Genomic DNA, 22,373 nt, shown 5'->3' with positions numbered 1-22,373 from the left:
TTGCAGATTTCTGTTTCCAGAAAAGAATGATTTAATATCATAAAATAAAGCTTCAGACCTCCATGCCAATTACTGTGTTTAAGTCACCGAAAGCCACCCAGGAAGGTTAGGGGAGCATGCCAGTGTTAAAGGAATGTGTAACCCATCTGCAAAGAGAGGCCAAGCTATGCTGCTTTCTGGGTAAGAAGAGCAGCTCACTAAAAGCTTCAACACAGTGAGAAGAAAATGTCAGACACCACAACCTCATTGCATTGGCAATAAACACGAGCCAATAACTAAATCATTGTCGCCGGTTTTACTTGTGGGTCAGGCTGAGAAATACTGAAACACATAATCAAGTTCTTACTGTATTTTAATAGAAAAAGGAAAACCATAGAGATCATAGCCTCCTGACAATTCCAAAAGGCTATGAAGCAACAAGGACTTGGTAGGGAGATAGGGACTCTCGGCTGAATGTGTGAACTGGCAGAGTGTGAACTGAGCCAGAAGACAGCCTTCGTCCCTGACTTTTCTGTAGGCCTCTGCTTAAAGTCTGCTTTGAGACCCCAAATGAAAGTTTCCAAAGAGGAAAAATGAAAGTCTACAAAACTAAAAACACCCTTCATGTAAGACCAAAGTACCTGAGGGTGCAGATGGCTGTATCTTACTATACATGTCCTCCAGCCCTGGGAACAATGCCCATCTAGTCGCAGTGTTCTATAACATGACAGCCACGCTTCACTCAGCAATGACTAGCTTTTGGTTTAAAAAAAAAAAATAAAGGCAATATTTCACAGATCAATCAAACAAAGGTATGGTATTCAAATTATTTTAACATCAAGTATCTTTCAAAGCTCTAAATATATATAAGGGGACTAATTGTAAACTTCTCCTAGAAACCCAAATCCAAATTCATGTTGCCATGAGAATTCAATGATAATAAATTACACTCTTCTAAGTAAAGCATCCACTGTAATAAAACACCCACCCTAGAGAACTTAGAAGCCCTGATCCCAGCTAAAAGGATTCATGCCTTTAGAATTCTGGGCATATATATTACTTTTCTGTCAGTTCTCTCAACTTCTCTCAATTACTGATGTTCTCTATGTAATGAATTTTCTGAGGTTTGATGTGTGATTATGGCTATATTTTTATCTATATGTTTTGTGGTTCTTGTACTTAAGCTTTTTGCTCAGAAATCCTTTATTAAAAGTACTAAATTGTAAAAAGCACATTCATATTTCATTCAGTGTTCCATACAGAAATGTGAATTTTTTACAGCAAACACAGCTGCATAAAGTTACCATAAAATAACACTCTTAGACTATAGATCTCTACTCTTGGAACATTTTGGTTCAGAAGTAACTTTACTGAAACTAGATTTTCTAGAACATTTCCATCTTCTTCCTGACACAAACTCATCACTACCTTTTCAAATTTCCAAATCAAAAATCAGACGTTAAAAATTCCCTTTGAATCTTGTGCACTTTTAGGCAAGTCAAAAGCAAACCCAAAGACATTTCAAACTTGATTTGTCCATCTCTGAGACCCTGACAGTTTTCATTTGTCCTATCAAAATAGTAGAGGTAAGAGCCTTACAAACCCAACACACACACACACCCATGTGGTAGTAACAGGTCTTTATACCTTAACTTGAAATGAACAAGCAGAGGAAACAGAGGAGTCTCGCTGTGGAGTGAGAGGGCCCAGGTATGGAGCCAGGCAATGGCACAGCAGAGACAAGATAAGGGCCCCCCTCAAGTCCGGCACCCCGCTCCAGCACTCTTGCCTGGAAAATCCCATGGACAGAGGAGCCTGGTGGGCTGCACTCCATGGGGTCGCTGAGAGTCGGACACGACTGAGCGACTTCACTTTCACTTTTCACTTTCATGCATTGGAGGAGGAAATGGCAACCCACTCCAGTGTTCTTGCCTGGAGAATCCCAGGGACAGTGGGGCCTGGTGGGCTGCCGTCTATGGGGTCGCACAGAGTTGGACACGACTGAAGCGACTTAGCAGCAGCAGCAGCAGCAGCAAGTCCTGCAGGTTCCAAGATATCAGTACAAGCCAACAAGAGAGGAGAGGAACTCAAAGACTGACCAGTGTAAACGAGCATCTTTTTGCAAAACATCTCTCCAGGGAATGCACACGCAGGCCTGGCCAGCTAGCAAGCCACTGACCTTTTGACAAAAAGGAATGTAGAATTAAAACTGCCAATAAGGCAAAACAATTACTCAACACACAGATTTCATGAGCAAATGAATAAATGAGTGAATAATGTGGACATTTGTCAGTGGTAGTCAGCATAATAAATGAATCTGATATTAAAATGTGGAGGGAAAGAAACTGATGTGACCCTCTGTCAAATTACATCAGCCCACATGTGAGGGACCTGCCCAGGCCTGGCCCGGGTTCCATCCCATGGTGGACAGACCAAGGATGGGCCCTTGATGGCACATGTCTCTCCCCCTTCTCAGCGGCCCCTCCTGCCTAAAGACCAGCCCCTAACTGGAAAGGCTGGGGCAGACCCAATCCTGCCTAGAAGAGTCCTCCAGGTGACCGGGGGGACTCCCAGACCCCAAGACCAGGCCCAGGGTCACCAAATGGACTTCACCTGGCCAGGACAGCGTGGGGTACAGGATAGGCCCACCCAATACAGGGGCCCCAGTGCCACGCTCAGCCTCCCACCTGGGTGCTGAAGAAAAGCAGAGAAACCACCAATCACAGCTTCTCTATGAGGGAAGGGGTTGGGTTCAGGATGTATCTGAGGGACACGGAACCTGGGCTGAAGCTCCCTGGGAAAACTGACCGACAGGATGCCCACTTCAGGGCACACCCCTGGTCCCAAAGCCTTAATTTACCAAGCTGACTGAGAGCTCTCCACCCTGCCCGCACACATGGGGTGCTCAGGGGGTCCGGCGAGAACACCAGCTCTCCCTCTGCAGTCTCTGCTGCTAGCAGGCTCCTCCCACCCAGTAGAAGCCCATGCGGATTTTGTCCATTTCCCTGGTGGGGAGCCCACACCATCCACCCCAGTTGGAGAACCGAGGCCCAGAATAAAGAAAGTGCAGTCTCTCAGGCCTCCCTAGTCTTCTTGGGTTATTTTCCTGGGCTTATACTTGAAACTTTGCAAAATTTCAGATGAACAAATGTGCTGGGGACAGAGTTGCCTGCGCCAGGCCGAATCCCCAACCCAGAGGTAAGGGACAGCCAGCAGCCCTCCCAAGGCCATGGACCCCTCTCTGATGGAGGCACCTTTGCCAACTGGCAGAGAGCTGCAAACACGCCCTTGCTCCCACAACTCCTCTCCAGGCTCACTAAGGGAATTTGAGCCAGTCTGTTACCCATCATTTCCCCCAAACTGGGGGAAATAAAGGCACTGGCCAAGAGCCCGCAAGGCTGGTTGCTCCATGGGAGGCAGTCCCGTGGGTCCTGGCCTCCCGCCCTCTGTAATGTGGCCACCACAGCCCTCTCCCCACACCCCTTTCATTCTGGACTGAATGGGAGCAAGGCACTACTCAGGTCACCTCACCTGTCAGCCCCAGTTTGGGGAAAATCACCCTCTCCTTCCCCCTTCACTGGGAACAGGCCGCATAGCCCACCAAACAGGCTTCCCCTTGTTGAATTAGCAAAGTGAGGAGGGCAGGATCTGGGTGACAAATTTGACTCCAGCCCTAACCAATTCTCTGAGACTCAGCTTTCCCATCTGGAGAATGGGGTAATGATTTCCTCTCCCTCCCTTCAAGATTTCTGTAACGCTCAAATAGAGAAAGCATAAGTGAACTGGCTTTAAAATGTGTCTGTCAGTTCACCAGGCAACAACCCCAGGATCTCAGGCTGTGTTTCCTCAGAAGAGGCCCCGAGGCCAAGACTGAAGAGCAGAGGTCTGTGCAGGAGGCGATCCCAGGAGTGGCCAGGGCGGGCTAGTGGGGAAGTGGGGGAGGAAGGAAACCAGGACAGAGCAGGCTAAGCAGTGGGCTAGACTGAGGGCAACTGGGCCTCGATCCCACCTCGGTGTTCCGAGACCCTGAATGGGACCCACAGCAGGTGGTCCCAGTAAAGAAGTAAAGAGGCTGGGCTCCATCTGCCAGCTGCCATCCCAGAATTGAAGAGGGCTACCCTGGAGGTATTACCCCCGCAAACTCTCAGCCTGCACCCAGCACAGGCCACATACACTCCAGTGGAGAGACAGACAGAAACAGAGAACCCAGGCAGAGCTTCTGACACATGCCTTAGGCAGCCGCAGAGGGCTGTGTGGGCCAGAGGATACTGCCATGTCTGGCCATGTCAGTGTCAAAAAACAAACATGTAACCAGATACTCTTTTCATAGACAACCTATATGTGCGCATTAAGTCACTTCAGTCATGTCTGATTCTTGGCGGCCCCCATGGACTGTAGCCTGCCAGGCTCCTCTGTCCAAGGGATTCTCCAGGCAAGAATACTGGAGTTGCCTTGCCCTGCTCCAGGGGATCTTCCTGACCCAGGGATCAAACCCACGTACCTTATGTCTCCTGCATCGGCAGGCGCATTCTTTACCACTAGCACCACCTGGGAAGCCCTATGGGCGTCTGCTTTCCAGAGAAACCATGAAACTAGCTGATCATAGACGCTTAGTGAAAAGAAGCACTTCGGCAGCTGTCCTGGGATAAGCCTCCAGTCAGCCCATCTCTGTCCTCTACCTTCAGCCCTGGATCCATCTCTCCATCACACAGAACCTGCCATGGGCACAGATGCACCAGCTGCTGAGCTAACCAGTGGGACTGGGACAGGGTTCTGCCCTCCAGGAGCTTGGAATCACGTCTGAGAGATAGGATAGGCTTGATGGCAGTGAGAACACAAGTGACATGCCTTATCCCCTTTCCAGGAGACCTGAACATCAGCAGGGCTTGAGAACACCCTCTCTTAATTTGGAGCATCTAGGTGTTGAAAAATGATAGATAACCAAAGAGTCTAGAACCAAAATGCTTGCAGGTGAAAATCTCAAGTGTCCATAAAATCCAGTGAATCAGAACCACTGATTGCTTGAGCATCTCTGCTACTGGAGGTCTTCCCACATTGGTATTCCAGCTCCCGTGTCAGGAAAAAAAAAAAATGTAAAAATCACAGATAAAATAGAGATTATAGCCTAGTAGAGGAAAAGAGTGTGAACTAAGTAACTTGCACAGCACCGCGTATGACAGTATCACCTGTCCCTCCTTTGCCAGCCAGACCTGGTGAGTGATTATCTGGTGCATCCATTCCAAGCACACCAATGCTCTCTGCAGGCAGGCATCGGGGTGCAGGGCAAGGCGAGGGAGGGACGCACAGCTCTGCCCTCCAGGACAGTGAGGACAGGGCAAAAGACCAGCCCAGGGACAGGTCAGCCTCCTGGAAGAGCGTGGGGCACTCTGGCCTGGGCTGCTGCGGAGTTTATGTGGAGGATGGGGGCGAGGGAGCTGACCTTCTAGACAGCAGGCATAGCAAGAAGGCCCACCAGGAAAGTGGGGGTGCCTGGAGCGTGTGAGTTATCAGCTAACAGGAGTCGTTCAACCAGTGGCTTGTGGGCTGCAGCCTGATCCTCTCTGCTCTACAGACTTGCAGACTGCAAAAGAGGACTCTTTCTCTTGAGAGTGTCCCAAGGCTGAGTTCTAGAGCTGAGCTGCAGTCCTGTGTCTGTCACTCAGAGACTGTGAGAACTCAGTGTCTCACTTCCTCTGCTGGAGTCCCAGTCCCTACAGACAACCCAGGTCTCTGTGCGTATCCTGTGGGATCCTGCACATGACCCTGCAATGCAAAGCCAAATGCAACAGGCATGGTGAGAGGGACTCAGCCCCAAAGACTTGAAACCCCGGGCTGGAGCTCCCAGAGCTTGCCTGCAGCAGAGCTGGAACGGGAACGTCCCCCTGGTCCCAGAGCATCCTCCATGTGGCCATGCTCCCAAGTTCTTCCTCCTCCAGGACAGAGCCTTCCACCTCCCTCGGGCTTTTGGAGCATCAATTCAGTCTTCATGGGGGCTTCTGAAGAAACTGGGCGCCCTTTATTCCCTCATTACTGTGATGATACATGTACTATCTTATTTTAGACGATTTCCTCTGCCTTACCCCCAAGCTTTTTTATGAGTGATCGACAAAATACTGTATACAAAGTTATAAAAATTGTTTGCATAATGTGCTCAAAACTGCTCTACATCTTTATTTAACATCAGTGTCATCGCCATGAAAGTAACCTGGGTCCCAGCACCTTGATATCAGCTCCACAGAGCCCTCCACGCGCCCTCCTCAGCCTGGCAGACCTGGGGCTGATGTCACTGAGCACACACAGCACCTGGCAGGGACCCGTCTGCACCCTGACTGCTAATTCCCGTATTCCCTGGCCTTTTTTTTCCAGCATCATACATTATATTTAAGTCTCTCCAGCAATACAAATTTCAATTTGGCCAAGCTCTTTAATATTAATAGTTGTCAATCCAAATGCAGAGTGCATAATAAAAAATTTAATCGAAACGAATAGCTCACATATTTCTCTACCTCCTAAATATAGTTACCAATTAGACAAAAGATTTGGTTATATAACTTTGTAGAATTAAGGCCACCTACTAAAGACCACCAGTTAGGGCTAAGAAAGCCAAAATACCGGATTCCTTCCTGTTAATTACTTTGACAGACAGAGCGCCTCTCGCCCTCCATGTTCCTGTATTCACTGGTACAGACTGTGTTAACGGAATTCACAGGCATGCAATTCAGGGGCGACTGGAGCTAGTTTATAATCACAAAGTTATCAACAACGATAAACCCTCATTTCTACAGCACTTTACAGTTTACAAAGTGTTGAGAGGGAGGGATAACACAAAATCACCACCATCACCACCACCCCATTTCACAGACAGGATAACTGAGGCTCAGGAGACGCAGAGTGCTGCTTGGCAAGCTGGTCAGAGTGGTCCTGGAGTCCAGGGCTCTGATCCCAGGGACCAGACTTCTTCGGCTGGCCTCAGCTTCCTACTCCTCAGATACAAAAGTACTACCGTCATTCCCATTTCACATGAGAACTGAGGTGCTTTGCCCCCATTTCCCTGCTCTTTGCTGAGAACTCACAAGTCACCACTGGACCAGGGCAGCACAGGTCCCCAGCGTCTACCAAGACCAAAACAGCACAGCTGCAACATCTCCTCGGGCGGGGCAGGGATGAAGGCAGACTTCCCCACATGACCATCGAGGGCCTGTTGGCGAGTCCCAGAACCTCAGTGCCAGGGTGACCCCTGACAGTCCAGCATTTCAGAGACTTACTGACCCAGAAGGGACCCTGCCTCTCACGTCGAATCCAACCCCTTCATTTTGCAGCAGCAGAGGCAGTCCTGGAGTCCACGGTCACGGTGCTGCTTAGTGGCAGAGCTGGGGGACAGAAGCCCCCACATACGCTCATGCTGGTGTGCTCAAGCTCTGAGGAGTCCAGGGGTCTGGGCAACCCCCTGGCCTGCCCGTGGCTCCCCGGTTGCAGTGCATCCTGCTGGGCACTTGGGGTATTTCTTCTGCAAACGACTGCAGGCCTCCTTCATGAGCTGCTCTGGGCTCGGCCCTGAGCTACATCAAGCAGGAAGTTTAAATGAAATGGCTCCCAAGTTCCTTAAATGGTTTAATAAAACATATACTGACTGCAATGTGCAGTTTATAGTGGCAAACTATTGCCCCTCAGTTGGGAAAAATGACCTCCAGTCGGCAATATTCCTTTCAGCTTCATGATTCTAGTCCGCTGTTGGCCATTCCCTCAACCCACCGGGCAATTCTTTTCCATAACAAGGCCGACTGAAGCCACCGCGTGCGTCACTGCCGAAGGTGCCTCCACAAGGCCCATTCCGTGATGAGACAAAAGGCACGGTGGACAGTTGACACTGACGCCTGAGAGCAAAGGAACGCTGCTCGGAGAGCAGGGAGACCCAGAAAATAAGTGCAGGGGCTTCAGAGAGCTTCAGGGAAATTAAATGCGGGATCAGACAGAAAGGGGTGTGTGTGTGTCTGTGTGTGTGTGTGTGTGATCCCTACTCAGAATCACTCAGAACCAGGATGGGCAACAAGTTAATCAGATCCGGTGGGGAGTGCCTGAGCTCCACAAACGCTCTTGGCATCTTCAGCCATAAGATTTAGAAAACGCAGGGAGGGTATAATGTGAATTTCTAAAACTCTACTGTGTTAATAACAAATAGCTATTAATAACGCTTCTAATCACACATGCCATTTCCGATATTTGGTGCTGAAAGGTTCTGCCTCATCTAAAAAAGTACTGGAATTTGACTGCCAGAAACTGATGACCTTTTATCCTAAACTGTGCATTGAGATGGCTTGTTAAGCTCATTAGTATTATATGGTGAATTAGATTAGACATTTTATGATTTTTCAAAAAAGGCTTTTTTGATATAAAAAAAGCAGCAATTTCCTTTTTTGACATTTTTCATTTTTAAGGTAATAAAAATGGCACATGTGTACCATGGCATAATGGATTAATTAAGGAATATTATGTTTATCCTAACTCTTAACCGAGTTGTACATCTTCATAACTCACTCATAAAAATTAATGCATTATCTTATACCACAGGATGATAGACCTATTTTTACCAAACCTGCTCAGAATACATTGTTCTAAATTGGATTATTCTGAGAAACAGTGGATAGCATATTCTGATATCGTCAATCCAGAATTATATTGTTATTTTAAAACGTTATATTAGTATATATAAAATCCAAACCTTCTTCCTCCTGTGGCTTTGAATCGTCAGGCTATTCTGGCTCTTAGGAGATCAAGCTGCTCCCTCCGCCTCACTCACATGTAGCCTATTTTCTATCTCCTTTCATTCACAATAGATTTGTTGCTTAAAAAACACATGCACTGCATCAAAGAATCACCGGACAATAATTTTTGGCTATTTCTTTGTGTCTTGATGGTAGATGTGAATATAAAAGAATATTCATGCAAGATTCATAAAGGCCCCAGATTTCTAAATCAACAGATGAAAAATCCCTAAAAATAATAATGTCCAGATGTTGCTTATTTAAATGAGCTGTTGCCATTTAATGTTGCCAATCACAAAAGTGAAAGAATTTGTGAATTTCAAGGTATTCATAATTTACAGAGGATTATAATTTTTTATCAAGGGAGCATCCAGGGCGATTAAAGTCGGCAATTTCAATAAATACAAATGATTCTCTCACAGAGGCTACCTTTATAACCTTGGCCTCACACCACAAAGCCCACACTCTCCTGTTGCAGATTCTTTCTTTTCCAGGCCCCCTTCAGGGGGAAATGTAACTTGCCAGGCCTAAAATGCAGATTGTTTTTAATGTGCTAGAACTTCAGAATTGGAAGGACTCTTAGGAATCATGTAAACCTAATTTCTCTTTTTATTGGTGAGAAAATTGAGGTCCAGGAAAATGTCTTTCCCAAAGTCCCTCAGCTGAGAAGAAAGAAGCTTCTGGAATCTGAGGTGCAGGCTGGTGTACTGTCCATCCAGTAAAATGTAGATTCAGAGTTAATATAATTCCAGGACACTGGCAATGCCAAAGGAGCTTATGAAAATAGACACAGGCCCCTTTCCGCTTCCCAGGTAGCTCAGTCAGTATAGAATCTGCCTGCAACACAGGAGACCCGGGTTCGATCCCTGGGTCAGGAAGATCCCCTGGAGAAGGAAATGGCAACCCACTTTAGTATTCTTGCTTGGAAAATCTCATGGACAGAAGAGCCTGGTGGGCTACATCCATGGCGTCACAAGAGTCAGACATGACTTAGCGACTGGACCCCCACCAGTCACCACAAGGCCCCTTTCCAGACCAGCACACCTCCAGGTAGGGGCCTGGGAACCTGCTCAGAAAGCTGGCTCCCCCAGTAATTCCTAAACCACCACCACAAGGGGCTCCCTGGTCCATACCTCCCAGAGTCCTAAAGTTTCTTGGGAATGAGTGAGATAGAATGAAGCAGTCAGCAAGCTGTTCTTTCGTGACTGACAATGTCAAGGTGCCCGTCGCAGAGCTACCAGCGTTAGGAAACTCTCTTTCAAATTGCCACCATGAGAATCTGTATCTGATAGCTGAGAGTGTGGGTGGCAGAGCCCAGCCTGACACATGTGAGATCTCCCTCTGGGAAACCCTGGAAGAGACATGAAGCTCCAACTTCACATTCTGGGCCAGGCTGAAGCCCCGGCTTCCCTGGTCCTCAGCACTGCCCAAGCTCAAGGAAGAGCAGGGCCCCTCTGCACAGTTGATGATGCGGGTGTGACCCACAGGGGACACCCGGGTTCACCTGGGCATGCGGCCTCTGGCACAGCTGCAATCTGGAGGCTGGGCTTGACCCAGAGCACATGCTGATGCATCTTTGATTTCTGTGGATTCCGAGACTTAGCTCACTATTCTAAAGGGAAAGGGGTGCTGGGAGGATCTGGTTGGATTCTTGGGGGCATGAGGTCTATGGGGAAAACTCACCTCACATAGTACACTCTCTGCAGGGCCAGGGGGCTGCTGCTCTGTGTATGGACTGCAGTTCAGCACAGACTCACGACCTGGGCTGCTCATTTAGCCTCATGAAAGGACTACCTGAGGAACAGCCTCACCTCAGTACACGGCCACTCCATCCCCTGAGCCATCGGCCACTCCACAAATTCTAATATCTGCATCTAATCTTTCGACTACATCTTCCCGCTACCCTGCAGAAAAGATGGCACGTGTCCCACCTGGGCATCTGGCATCTGTGTCCCTGTTGGGGGGAAAGGTTTATCTCCAACCTCACAAGGTGCAGCTCCATTCCAGAACACGTCAGCCATCCGAAGTGAACAACCTTTTTCAAGTTCATTCATAAATACCTCAAAGGTTCAAAAAAGAAATGCCTTGGGGTCATATGTGTTCTATTATTAATAAGAAAATCACTTAGGTAGACATTGTAATAAGCTGGATGTAAACTTTCCCACACACACCTTTGCCAGGCACACTAAGAGTTCATCGAATTACATCTAGAAAGACTCTGGTAGTCAAGCATCTACTAGAATCAGTGTTCCCCATGCATGCTGATTCCCTTCAGTCACATCCAACTCTCTGAGGCCCCGTGGACTATAGCCCGCCTGGCTTCTCTGTCCATGGGAGTCTCCAGGCCAGAATACTGGAGTGGGTTGTATTGCCCTTCTCCAGGGATCTTCCTGACCCAGGGATCAAACTCAGGTCTCCTACATTGCAGGCAGATTCTTTATCATCTGAGGTGCCAATCAGCCTTTCATTAGACCCATTTAGTTGAAAGATGGACAAACTGAAAGGAAAGTGCTTGGTGTGAGGCTGGCCTGGGCTTCAGAGGATTTTGGAAATCGTGTGGGAAAGGCCTGAAACACAGGGGAAGCCGCAGAGCTCTGGCCACTGGGAGAGTCTTGGCTGGCTGGAGCCTCACACTGATCGTGGGGCACCTCACACAATCAGTAAGCCTCTGCTCAGAAAGCTCTGCTCACACGTCTTCTCGCCTCTGCCAAACCAGCTCTAAAAATTCTTAGACCCATGTCACATCGGGAAAGCCCAGTGCAAGTGCAAGATCAACAGCAGGCAGTCGAATGAGGGTTAAAGGACGCTGCAGCCCCCACCCCCGAGGGCGCAACTGATGACACCTGGAAGACCACTTGTGTTCCTGTGTGCTCCCTTCCCCGCATCCTCTGACCTGCGCACCCTGGGTGAACAGGGAGAAGAACTCGCTCCAACACGACGTCTCAGCAAGAACCTGCTGTGTTGGACACATCCCGATCCCCAGGGCTGCTCGGCAGAAAGCAAGCTCAGGGCTGGCCAAGCCAGCACTCTGCGGTTAAAAGCAGCAGCCACAGAAGCAAGACCTGGACCCAGAGATCCACACACCCTGTCCCCTGGCTGGTTCCCAGACTCTCCCCCAGGCACTTCTGCATAGTCAAAGGCTGCAGGAAGCGGGTGTGACCCAAGAGGAAGCTCAGTGGCCGAGGCCTCCTGGGTCTGTGACCAAGGACAGCCACAGTGACCTCTTCCAAGGGGCTGGCAGCTCTGGGCAGCCACAGGCTCTGAGTGCTGTCACCTGGCCCAAGCCTGTCATCTGGACAATGGACCTGCAGGGCCAGTGGGCCTGCTCTGTTCTTCTCCCCAAATACCAGCAGGACAGGCCTTGGCCGCGCACTCCACTCCCCGGACCAAGAGCCATGTCTGCTTCCCCCAGCCTGAATCCCTGCCACTTTCCTCCACCCTCTCTGAGCCTGGGAGGCAGCAGCAAATCCTTGGGATACACAAAATGGGATAATGACAGTACTTACTTCACGAGGTCGTTACAAGAATTAAATGAGGGCATGCCCATCAACTGAGGACCAGCGCCTGGCACTTGGCAAATCGTCACTCGGCCCCAGCAGCGGCCCACACTGGATTTCACCACGGGCTGGGCTGCAGAGCGCCAGGCCAGGCCTCCCGAGGCCTCCCGGGAGGTGTGAACACTTAGAGACAAGAGGGGGCGCGCAACACCTTCTGTGCGACAGGGCGGGATTCTGGGCGAAAAACAACCACATCTGGCAACAAAGAGGGCCAAGGAACCTGCTTGGTTTTCCTCTCAATTGGAGAGTAAATATTCACCAGCCTCATGATTAAAAGTCTTGCCTTCAGTTCAGAGGTTTGCAAACATTTTTTTCTACCCACAAACCTTTTCCAAATGAGAGCTTACCAAGGGAGCTCACTGCGTAAAACAGATGGCCACGAAGTGACCCTGGCCGCCTGCGCCCACTCCCTCCTGGTCTGTGTAATGACCACCAACTTAACTGAACATATTAGGCCAGGGCTTCCCAGAGTGCAGTCAGTGGACCAGCATCAACACTGCCTCAAAATTCGTTAGAAATTCAAATTCTTGGACTCCACCCCAGATCTTCTGAATCAGAAGTCAGGGTCGGGGCCCAAAGCTGTGTTTTCACAAGCCACCCCCCCAGGCAACTTCAGACACTGTTATACCAGCAGTTCATACCCAGTGACATGTGAGCATCCAGGCTCAATGTCTACCCCTGAGGTGACTCCTGATTTGACTGGTCTGGGGTGGGGTCCACTGGTGAGTCCTGGAAGTTCCCCAGGCAGAGTAGTGAGCAGCCACCTCGTCTCAGCAAGCCTCCATGTGGCCCAAGGGGCAGCAGGAGCAGCGTGGCCCGGGACCTGTTATCTGGATGTCTAATATGATATATGGAGCTCTGTCCCTCAGACCTACTGAGTCAGAATCTGCGTGTCACCAAGATCTCCCAGGGGACTAGGTGGTCTAGTTGGTCCTGTTGAAGACCTGGAAAGAATCTTAGACACCACATGGTCCAAACCACTCACCCCCTGGGTGGTCACCTGAGGCCACATGGCCTGAGACTTCCCAGGTGACCACAGTTACTGCAGCAGGGGGGATCAGAGCCAGCCTCCTCACTCCCAGGACAGCTCTCCTCCCTACGTCCAGCAGCCAAGCATGCTTCCCTCAACCTTCCCTCTGAACGTCTCTGCATCTTCAGTCCCTGAGGCCTCAGAGGAGAGAGGGGATGGAGGCTGCTCCTCCTCCCTGAGAAGGCAGGGAGCTAGAGGTGTCCAGGGTGGCAGAGATTCCCACTGGCCATCAGCAAACCCCAAAAACCTTTCCAGGGCTGGTGCCACTCACTGTCTTGTTAGCGGAGGCCTGATATTAGTTGGGATGTCACATTTCTAGAAACACTGAAATCATGTTTAAACACACACATATGTGTGTGGCATGGAGAGGAGAAACAGAAATTTGGTGAACAAATCCCGCGTGGGCCAGACTTACGATCTTTACTGCAGATGCTATCCCAAGTTTTATTTTGTTAAAGAACAAACACTACACTGTTTTGCCATGCTCACTCATAAGAGCATCATATGTGCTATTAATTGTGTTTAGACATGAAACAATCTACACATACGGACAGGAGGACAAGTTGATTGTCCTACAGTATGTCAGAAAGAAAATAAAAATGGCTTTAGGGTAGGGAAAATTCACCACATACTCATCTCTACCACCACCCTGACAAATACACACACACACACACACACACACACGACCTCCTCCTCCCTATCCAAAGTTTCCTCCCCTCTGGACTGTCAAGGTTTGGTTCACCACCAGGCCAAGAACCAAATTTAATCTTTAAACAGAAAGAAGTCATGGGTATCTCCATTTCCTGGACACATAGACGTATGTTACCACTCATTTCTCTAACTGATTCTTAAGCACAAGGCCACTACCAGGCTAATTCACCCCTTGAGCACCTACCAAGCACCACTAGGTGCTGGTCCCTTGCTTGAAGCATCACATACATTTTCAAGGATGAAACTCAAAATCCAAAGTCACTGCTGTCTCTCTTGCATGGTGCTAACATGTCGTTCACATGTGCTAACATGTCGATCACATTATCGACTCCAGTTAGCATACTTCCCTTTGCGCAAAATGAGCCAGAAAACTGTAAGGACAGGAGTCTAGTTCTGCCAGGCTTAAATCACAGACAAAAGTTCATGAAAAACATCACTGTGCTTTACTCTGCAACCACATGAAGCCTATTGTTGAAACACAGCAGCTCCTGCGGCGGGGAAGGCTGTGTGCTCTCAAATGTGAAAGGAAATCCCATCTCTTCGCTTGAGATGGACACAAGACCAACCGTTTCCTGAGCCCCAACATCCCCAAAGCACTTGGATTAAGAGATTGTTTCCACCATGAGCACAAATACATACAATCAACTCAGACTTCTCTCTCCAATGACGAAAGAGCAAAAAAACTATCCACTCTCTGTCTTCTGTATGAAGAAATGTCAGAAGGCTCCTGGTACCAAGTCCACACATTGTGGACGACCAAAAGAGTGGCAAGGAGGGGACGAGTCAGACAGCTGCCTGATCCCTCGTTAGCAGCAGCTGGCCGTCTGAGTCCGAGAGGCCACAGGGGTGCCCAAGACCGTCTGTGGAAATGGGACAGCAGTCTCCACATTCGGAGAAAAAGATCTGAGGTGGGTCAAAGAGATCCGTGCCAAGATTCATGCCAAACAACATGTGATACAGAGAATGAAGGGGGAAGAATCAATTAGCGTGTTCCCCTATGTACCATATACCCTGGCTTTCTTTTCTCTGGGGTAGAGAATAATTCAGTTTTTTAATGCAAGAAGAAGTTATCGATTTGCTTAGCTTTTCCTCTGTCCTAAGGAAATGTTATACATGTAGGATGCAGGCATCCTGAAACTGCCTCCTTCTTCAGCAGGGTTGAGAGCTCGGCCCACCATGCATTATCGGACACCAGTCTTGGAATTTAAATAAAAGAAACAAAGGAAAGCTCAGCTCACCTACACCTCCTCCCAGCTTCATTCTCGCCCTCAGTTTGCCACCTCTCCCAATCACAGCATTAAGTTTTTACACAATTACAGTTCTTTTTCGACTAGGACCTGATTTCAGGCTCACTAAAACCCCAGCAGGCACTCTGTAAAGAGCAACATCGAAACAATCACATTCAAAGGGAGAGTGACCAGCACACAGAGACAGGCCTGGGCTGTCCTGGTTTCTTGGTTTACAAGCCATTTTCTGATGTGTGATTTGTAAGTTATCTGTGCTGAGCCTCAGTTTCTTTGTCTGCAAAGTGGGTTGCTGAGATTATACAAGACAAGGGGTCCCAAGGTCTGATCACAGGGTAGGGTTGGCTGATGCCTTCTGTAAAGGGCCAAGTGGGAAATATTTCAGGCTCTCCAGGCGACACAATCTGTCCCAACTTCCCTACTCAGCCATTACAGCGCAAAAGCAGCCACAGATGATACGTAAATGAATGGGGCTGTCTGTGTGCCAAGAAACCTGCATCTAAGAACGCTGAAATTTGAATTTCATGTACTTTTCATGTGTCACAACACGGTATTTTTCTTTTGATTTTTTTCATTCATTCAGAAATGTAAAAGCCATTCTTTGCTTTCACAAAAGTAGGCAGAACCACAATGAGCTACTACTCCACACCCATTAGGATGGCTACTATCAAAAAGCAGCAGAAAATAAGTGTTGACAGGAATGTGAAAAAAAAAAAATGGAACCCTTGTGCACTCTTGGTAGGAGTGTAGTAAAATGGTGCAGCCACTATGGAAAATAATATGGCCGCTAAGTCGCTTCAGTCGTGTCCGACTCTGTGCGACCCCATAGATGGCAGCCCACCAGGCTCCCCGGTCCCTGGGATTCTCCAGGCAAGAACACTGGAGTGGGTTGCCATTTCCTTCTCCAAGATAATATGGCAGTTTCTCAAAAAATTAAAATTACCATATGCTCCAGAAGTTCCAGCAGTTCCAAACGTAAAAGCAGGGTCTCCAAGAACTCTAGTTGCACACCCATGTTAAGAGCAGCATCATTTACCATAACCAAGAAGTAGAAGCAACTCAAGTGTCCACTGGTGGATGGATGGATAAACAAAATATGGTATGTGTAACACACACACACACAGGAATATTATTCAGCCTTAAAAAGGAAGAAAGTCCTACCACTGCTACAACATGGAAGAACCTTCAGGGCATTATGCTAAGCAACATAAGCCAATCACCAAGGGACAAAGACTGTATGATTCCACTTACATGAGGGACCTAGAGTAGTCAAATCCACCAGTACAGAAAGCAGAGGGACGATTGCCAGAGGGTGGGGGAGAAGAGAATGGGGATTTACTGTTTAATGGGTACAGAATAGCATTTTGGGAAGATGAGAAAGTTCTGGAGGTAGATGGTGGTGACGGTTGCACAGCATACTTAATGCCACTGACCTGTACACTTAAACATGGTCAAGGCAGAATTTTTTTGTATTTTTTCAGAATGGTTAAAGTATTTCTAAATGTTGTAAAAAAAATAAAAAACAGGCAGTGTGCAGATATTGACCCCCCACCCCCAGGCTGTGGTCCACCAGCTCCCACCGTAGGACACCACAGTGAACATCATCCCCAAAAAGGAAAAATGTGGAAAGGTTTCAAGTTACAAGTGAAAAGAGGGCAAACAGATATTTCTAAGATTTATTCACTCCAGTCTTTACCAAGCAGCCACTCTGGGGTCAATAACCCTTCAGGCAGAGACACAAAAATAGAGAAGGGGGAGCATTCCAGGCCCTGGAGCCCAGGCCTTCCCTCCTGTGGGCTCAGCGCCGTCTGAAGGAAGTCCACCCTGCACGTGTGCAGGGTTGCCCTGTGCTGGAGGTGGGGGGACGGGGGGCGTGGGAAAGCGAGGCGGCAGGCCACGCAGGCGTGTGCATGGCTCACATATGGCGGCACACCCTCCTCGGAGTGGTCAGTGATCTTGTCAGGGACGGAAGAGTTCAATGACTACAAGGGTGAGTTTAATTATATGTTGTCGCTGACTAGCAGTGGTTCCGATGGTACAATTACACATGTAATTTATCAGCAAGATACTTGCATACATAATAAACCAAAAGCAAAACATTAAATTTCAGTGGATGCTAAAAATACAAGATCGGGCCATGACGCAGAGCAGTCTCACTTGCAAGGGGTTGGGGAGAAAAGCCAAGGACCTCCCCTCCCTTTTAGGAGCTGGCTGTCCCACCCACTGTGACCACGTGGCATCCAGCCCAGGAATGCACGCCCCAAACACCAAGTAAATCCCAAACCCCCAGTGGTGTGTCAACAACGCTCCCTCCACAAAGGAAATGGGATGGGGAAGCTGACTTAGGAAACTCACCACCCTTCTGACGTTCTCTGAACTTGCTAACCACTGTCCCAGGGGTGCTGGGAAGGCCGTATGCCTGGCAACTTCTCAAAGTTCCTAGCTCCAGCACGAGTCTGCAAATGGCCTATACTTTCCTTAATCTTGAATAAAGACAGAGAAAGAAAAGAGGTGACTAAATAGAGAAAATGCAAACACTACTAATAACAGCAACACACTTACTAATTACATATTTTGAGCCAAGAGGCATTATTTTACTTGTACAATCAGATAGATTACTTACACAGTCTACTCTATTGCCATCATTGTCATTCCCAATTTACAGATGAGAAAAGAGAGGCACAAGACTAATCCCTTGACATGTGGTCATATAGCCAGTGCATGGTGAAACCATGGTTCAACCCAGGAAATATGGTTCCAGACTCCATATCTTTGCCAGGTTTAGAGGTCATTTATCTCTCTTTATTATTATTCATTATTTTATTACCAGTACTGCTATGTTATCCATTGTGCAATAATTTAAAAGTCAAGGGTGGAGTAACTTTTTATCCTCATCACTGGGAATACATTTCCCAAAAGACTGGTACCCGCTGTATTGGGACATGGGAGTCTCAGCCTAGTTCCTCACGATAGCAGAGCCCAGGGGCCTGAGCATCATCCAGTCCCAAAGAGATCCAGCATGGTGGGGCTGAAGAGGACACACAAGAGCCTCTAAGAGAGCATGAAATACAATATAAACTACAGAGTTTTACCCAGGAGACAGACAACCAGTCATTTGGACAGGAAGTCTTCTGAGCCTCATAAATTCCTTGCCCACATCCCGCTTTGAAAGAGGTCACCTTCCCCTACTCGGCCTCCATGTCTTCCACCCCAGTACATATGTCTTCATCTGCATACACACCCTGGTGGATTCTTAAGGGCTACTTTCATAACAAGGCATCCATATGGTTTCAGCTTACAGAGATTGCCTGGCACTGTCCCAGACATTTTGTTTTCTATTTTAAAGACTGGATTGAAAAGGAGAGATAAGAAGAATATCCTTCTATAACTGACCGTTTGATGACAAAAAAATGTTTGGGAGGGCAAGGGATGAAGAGATAGTAAAAAGTGGGATTTCATTTGAACCTTTGGACCTACCATTCTAAGATCCTGTCAGGGTTTGAGATAGAGTCCCATCCATCCACTCATCTACCCATCTAGCTATCCCTCCCTCCATCCATCCACTCAACCATCCATCCACCTATCCACTCATCCACCCATCCACCTATCCACTCATCCACTCACCCAGCTACCCATACATCCACCCACTTGTCCATCCTTCCAGTCACTATTTTTATTGAGAATCCTCTATACAGTGAGCACCATTCCAGGAATTAGAATATAATACTGAACAAAACAGCAAGGCCTTACTCTCTCCACATTTACACTGTACTAGGAGAGACCGCGGAGAAGGCAGTGGCACCCCACTCCAGTACTCTTGCCTGGAAAATCCCATGGGTGGAGGAGCCTGGTAGGCTGCAGTCCATGGGGTCGCTAAGAGTCGGACAAGACTGAGCGACTTCACTTTCACTTTTCACTTTCATGCATTGGAGAAGGAAATGGCAACCCACTCCAGTGTTCTTGCCTGGAGAACCCCAGGGACGGGGGAGCCTGATGGGCTGCCGTCTATGGAGTCGCACAGAGTCGGACACGACTGAAGCGACTTAGCAGCAGCAGCAGCAAGAGAGACCAACCAGAAACCAGTAAAGAGCTAGGTCTCCAAAATTACTCCTGCATCAAACATCACAGTGTATTTGAAATCCTCTATCACAGAGGTAAATCAGAGACATTTCCCTTACTTGTTGTCACCATCGAGGATCAGCTGTAAAAACAAACAAAAGTGTGTTCTGTGGAAATGCTAACAGTACAAAAACATATTCCAATGTGGCAGAATCATTTGAAGGCAAATACTACAGGCAGTATTTTTATGACAAAAGCTTTATTTCTCATCTTCTCTATCCTTGATTTAAATATCTACATATACGTGGGTTCACACGTATCTAGATTCAAGTATTTCATATAAATTTTGTATTCAAAATACTTTTCCTGATTTCAGTTGATTGCATATTTCGAGCCAATGTTGCAGCAGTAATTTTTGTTCTGAATCAAAAACAAGGATCTTTCTCCCTCCCTCACCCTCTCTCTCTTCCCTGTGCTCAACAACCTCACTTTCTTCCCCGACCCTCCAGCCTTGCGTGTGCTTAGTTGTTCAGTCATGTTCAACTCTTTGCAACCCCACGGACGGTAACCAGGCAGGCTCCTATGTCCATGGAATTCTCCAGGCAAGAATACTGGAGTAGGGAGCTGATGCCTTCCCCAGGGGATCTTTCCAACCCAGGGATCAAACCTGGGTCTCCTGCATTGCAGGTAGATTCTTAACCATCTGAGCCACCAGGGAAGCCCCTCTCTTGCCTTAGGAAGCCTAAATATTCAGGCTGCTTTCAGATCTGAGTGATATCAAGGGCAAAACCCGTTTCCACTCATGCATTCTCCTGCTGAAGGTTTCTGGGGCCATGGGGGTTGGGGGGAGTGCTGAGGTGCTGGCGAAAGCCACATCACAAAGGCACCAGGATAGAAGGACAAACCTTCCCACTTTGATTTGAGTGTGTAATTGTTTGAATACATCTCGCCCGTACTACAATAATGTCATCCTTGGTTGACACAGATTTTAAAGCCCTTTGAAAAGGTGGAATGTTATCAATCACAAGCATGATTATAATGGGATTTAAGTGGAAGAAGCTAAGAATCAGGCCCTCATTCGGGCCAGGCTCTATGACAGAGATGGGGGCGGGGAGAGAAGTTAGAAGGCTGCGTTTCAGCTGGGAAAAGGATGCAGAGTGTAGCCATCATCCACAGAGCTTCTCCCCCACAGCCGGAAGATGTCCCAGGAAGCACCAGGAAACCCTGAGCTCCAGCTGGAATTCCCCCACACCGCAAAAATATCTGCTTATGCTCCTATCACATTAGACCAGAGGTTCTCAAGCAGGCCAACTGTGCCCCCAGAAGATATTGGGTCATTTCCAGAGACATTTTTGTTTGTCACAACAGGGGAAGGGATTCATAACTGACACCTGGTGAGCTGAGGCCAGGGAAGCTGTAAACCACCCACAGTGCACAGGGTGACCCCACAGTAAAGAATTACCCGGCCCAGAATGTCAGCACTGCCAGGCCGAGGAACCCCGTCTTAGCTCCAGAGAGGCTGAGCCAAAGCCTCAAGAAAAAAGGGACAGGTCAAGAAGGAGCATTTCCAGGAAAAGAGTCTGAAGCTGCTCCCCCAGCTCTGTGGCCCCTTCTGCTCGCCAGCAGACCGAGGCAGGTGACGAAAGTGGATAAAACAGGGGACGGGAGCGAGGAGCCTTTGAGCCAAATTTCTTGCTCTTTTGCCTTTTGATCTAAAACACACTTCTCTTATTACATGTCAGACGGGACTGGAAATCCAGCCATTTTTTTTCTTCAAGGCAAAACAACCCAGGCCCAACAAAAACACAATAATCTCCCTGGCAGATCTCTGGACTGTCCAGCCTCTCCCTGACAAACCACGACGGTGTCTACAGATGTCAAATTCACCCACCGAGCCCAATCAAATGCCCGGATTACTAAGGCAAAGAATTGTGAATTTCATTAAATATGTTAAAGGGGAAAAAATCAGCTTTGAAAAATAGTAATCCTGTCTTTCAACAAAAATATTATAGGAAGCTATGAATTTGGTAGATCCGAATAGGATGTTGGTACATGTTTTACTAAGGTAATATAATGGCACACTATTATTAGATCACATTAATCATTACTGTGCCAACGGCGCTGACAGCCCCACTGAAAAGGATTGAAAGGCCTGGTAATGGATATAAATTACCCATTGTGTGATAAAAGGATTTTTACTAAGAAGGTAAGAATAAAACAGCAAATTTCTAATATAACTGTTGTGTAAAAACCAAAATAAAAGTAATCCACGGTCAGTAATATCCACAAAATCAGAAGTAAGCACTTTTTCAACAAGATAAAGTCACAGTAAAAAAATATATATCCAGTACAGTACAAAATTAATTTCTAAGTGCATAATTCCACTATCAATTTTCCTGGTTTATGTAGTGACCTCCGAGGCCCATGGTCAGGAGAAGGTGGGTTTGGCTAATTAGATCTCAGGGTGAGTTTACAGAGGTGTCAGGGCAGCCTCAGAGGAGGGGGCTGCAGACATCAAATATCAGCCCTGCCCCTTCTTCTTAAGTTTTTAGCTTCATGTGGGAAAAACACTCCATGACTGAGTTTGTGATCTTGAGTCCAACTGAGGTGACAGGCACAGAACCACTCAGACACAGGTTTCCTTCAAGACTGGGCCAAGCCACAGGACCACGTGCTGAGTGGCAGGGAAACGGGCCACGGGTGGTGCTTGGAAGGGCCGCCTAGCTTTAGGCAGCCATCCCACCAGCTCCCCAGCTCTGGTTCCCACTGCCAGCTGGCAGGCAGCAACTCTGCAGGATGTCATGTGAGAGGCAATGAAGTCAACCTTGCGGGGCTTTGTGACCCCATTCTGAGACCTTCTGAGCATGTCTTGACATCACATAGTCATGCCGTCCAGGAGACCTGGGACCCATGCTGGATCCCAGAGACCTTTGAATCTGGAAGCATCTCCAAAGCCCAGCCTCTGTCCACAGAAACAAAGGAGTAGCTGGGAGAACTTCCACCCAGCACAAAGGTCCTCAACCCAGAGAGG

The 22,373-nt window shown here is 48.0% G+C and overlaps 1 protein-coding gene across 18 annotated transcripts in view; it reads right to left on the bottom strand.

Annotated features, from left to right (window-relative positions):
- Positions 1–22,373, bottom strand: part of ZNF536 (zinc finger protein 536) — a 448,340-nt gene that overhangs the window by 372,215 nt on the left and 53,752 nt on the right. For 3 of the 18 annotated variants that reach the window (XM_059877488.1, XM_024979017.2, XM_024979022.2), the window contains one exon: positions 17,639–17,766. The exons of the other annotated variants lie outside the window; for them this stretch is intronic. The gene's annotated coding sequence lies outside the window, so the exon portion shown is untranslated. The remainder of the gene's footprint in view (positions 1–17,638; positions 17,767–22,373) is intronic. 18 annotated transcript variants of the gene reach the window in all.

Source organism: Bos taurus, chromosome 18 (genome assembly GCF_002263795.3).
Source record: "Bos taurus isolate L1 Dominette 01449 registration number 42190680 breed Hereford chromosome 18, ARS-UCD2.0, whole genome shotgun sequence".
In the NCBI taxonomy this organism is placed as follows: domain Eukaryota; kingdom Metazoa; phylum Chordata; class Mammalia; order Artiodactyla; family Bovidae; genus Bos; species Bos taurus.
This window is presented reverse-complemented; position numbering and strand designations above follow the sequence as displayed.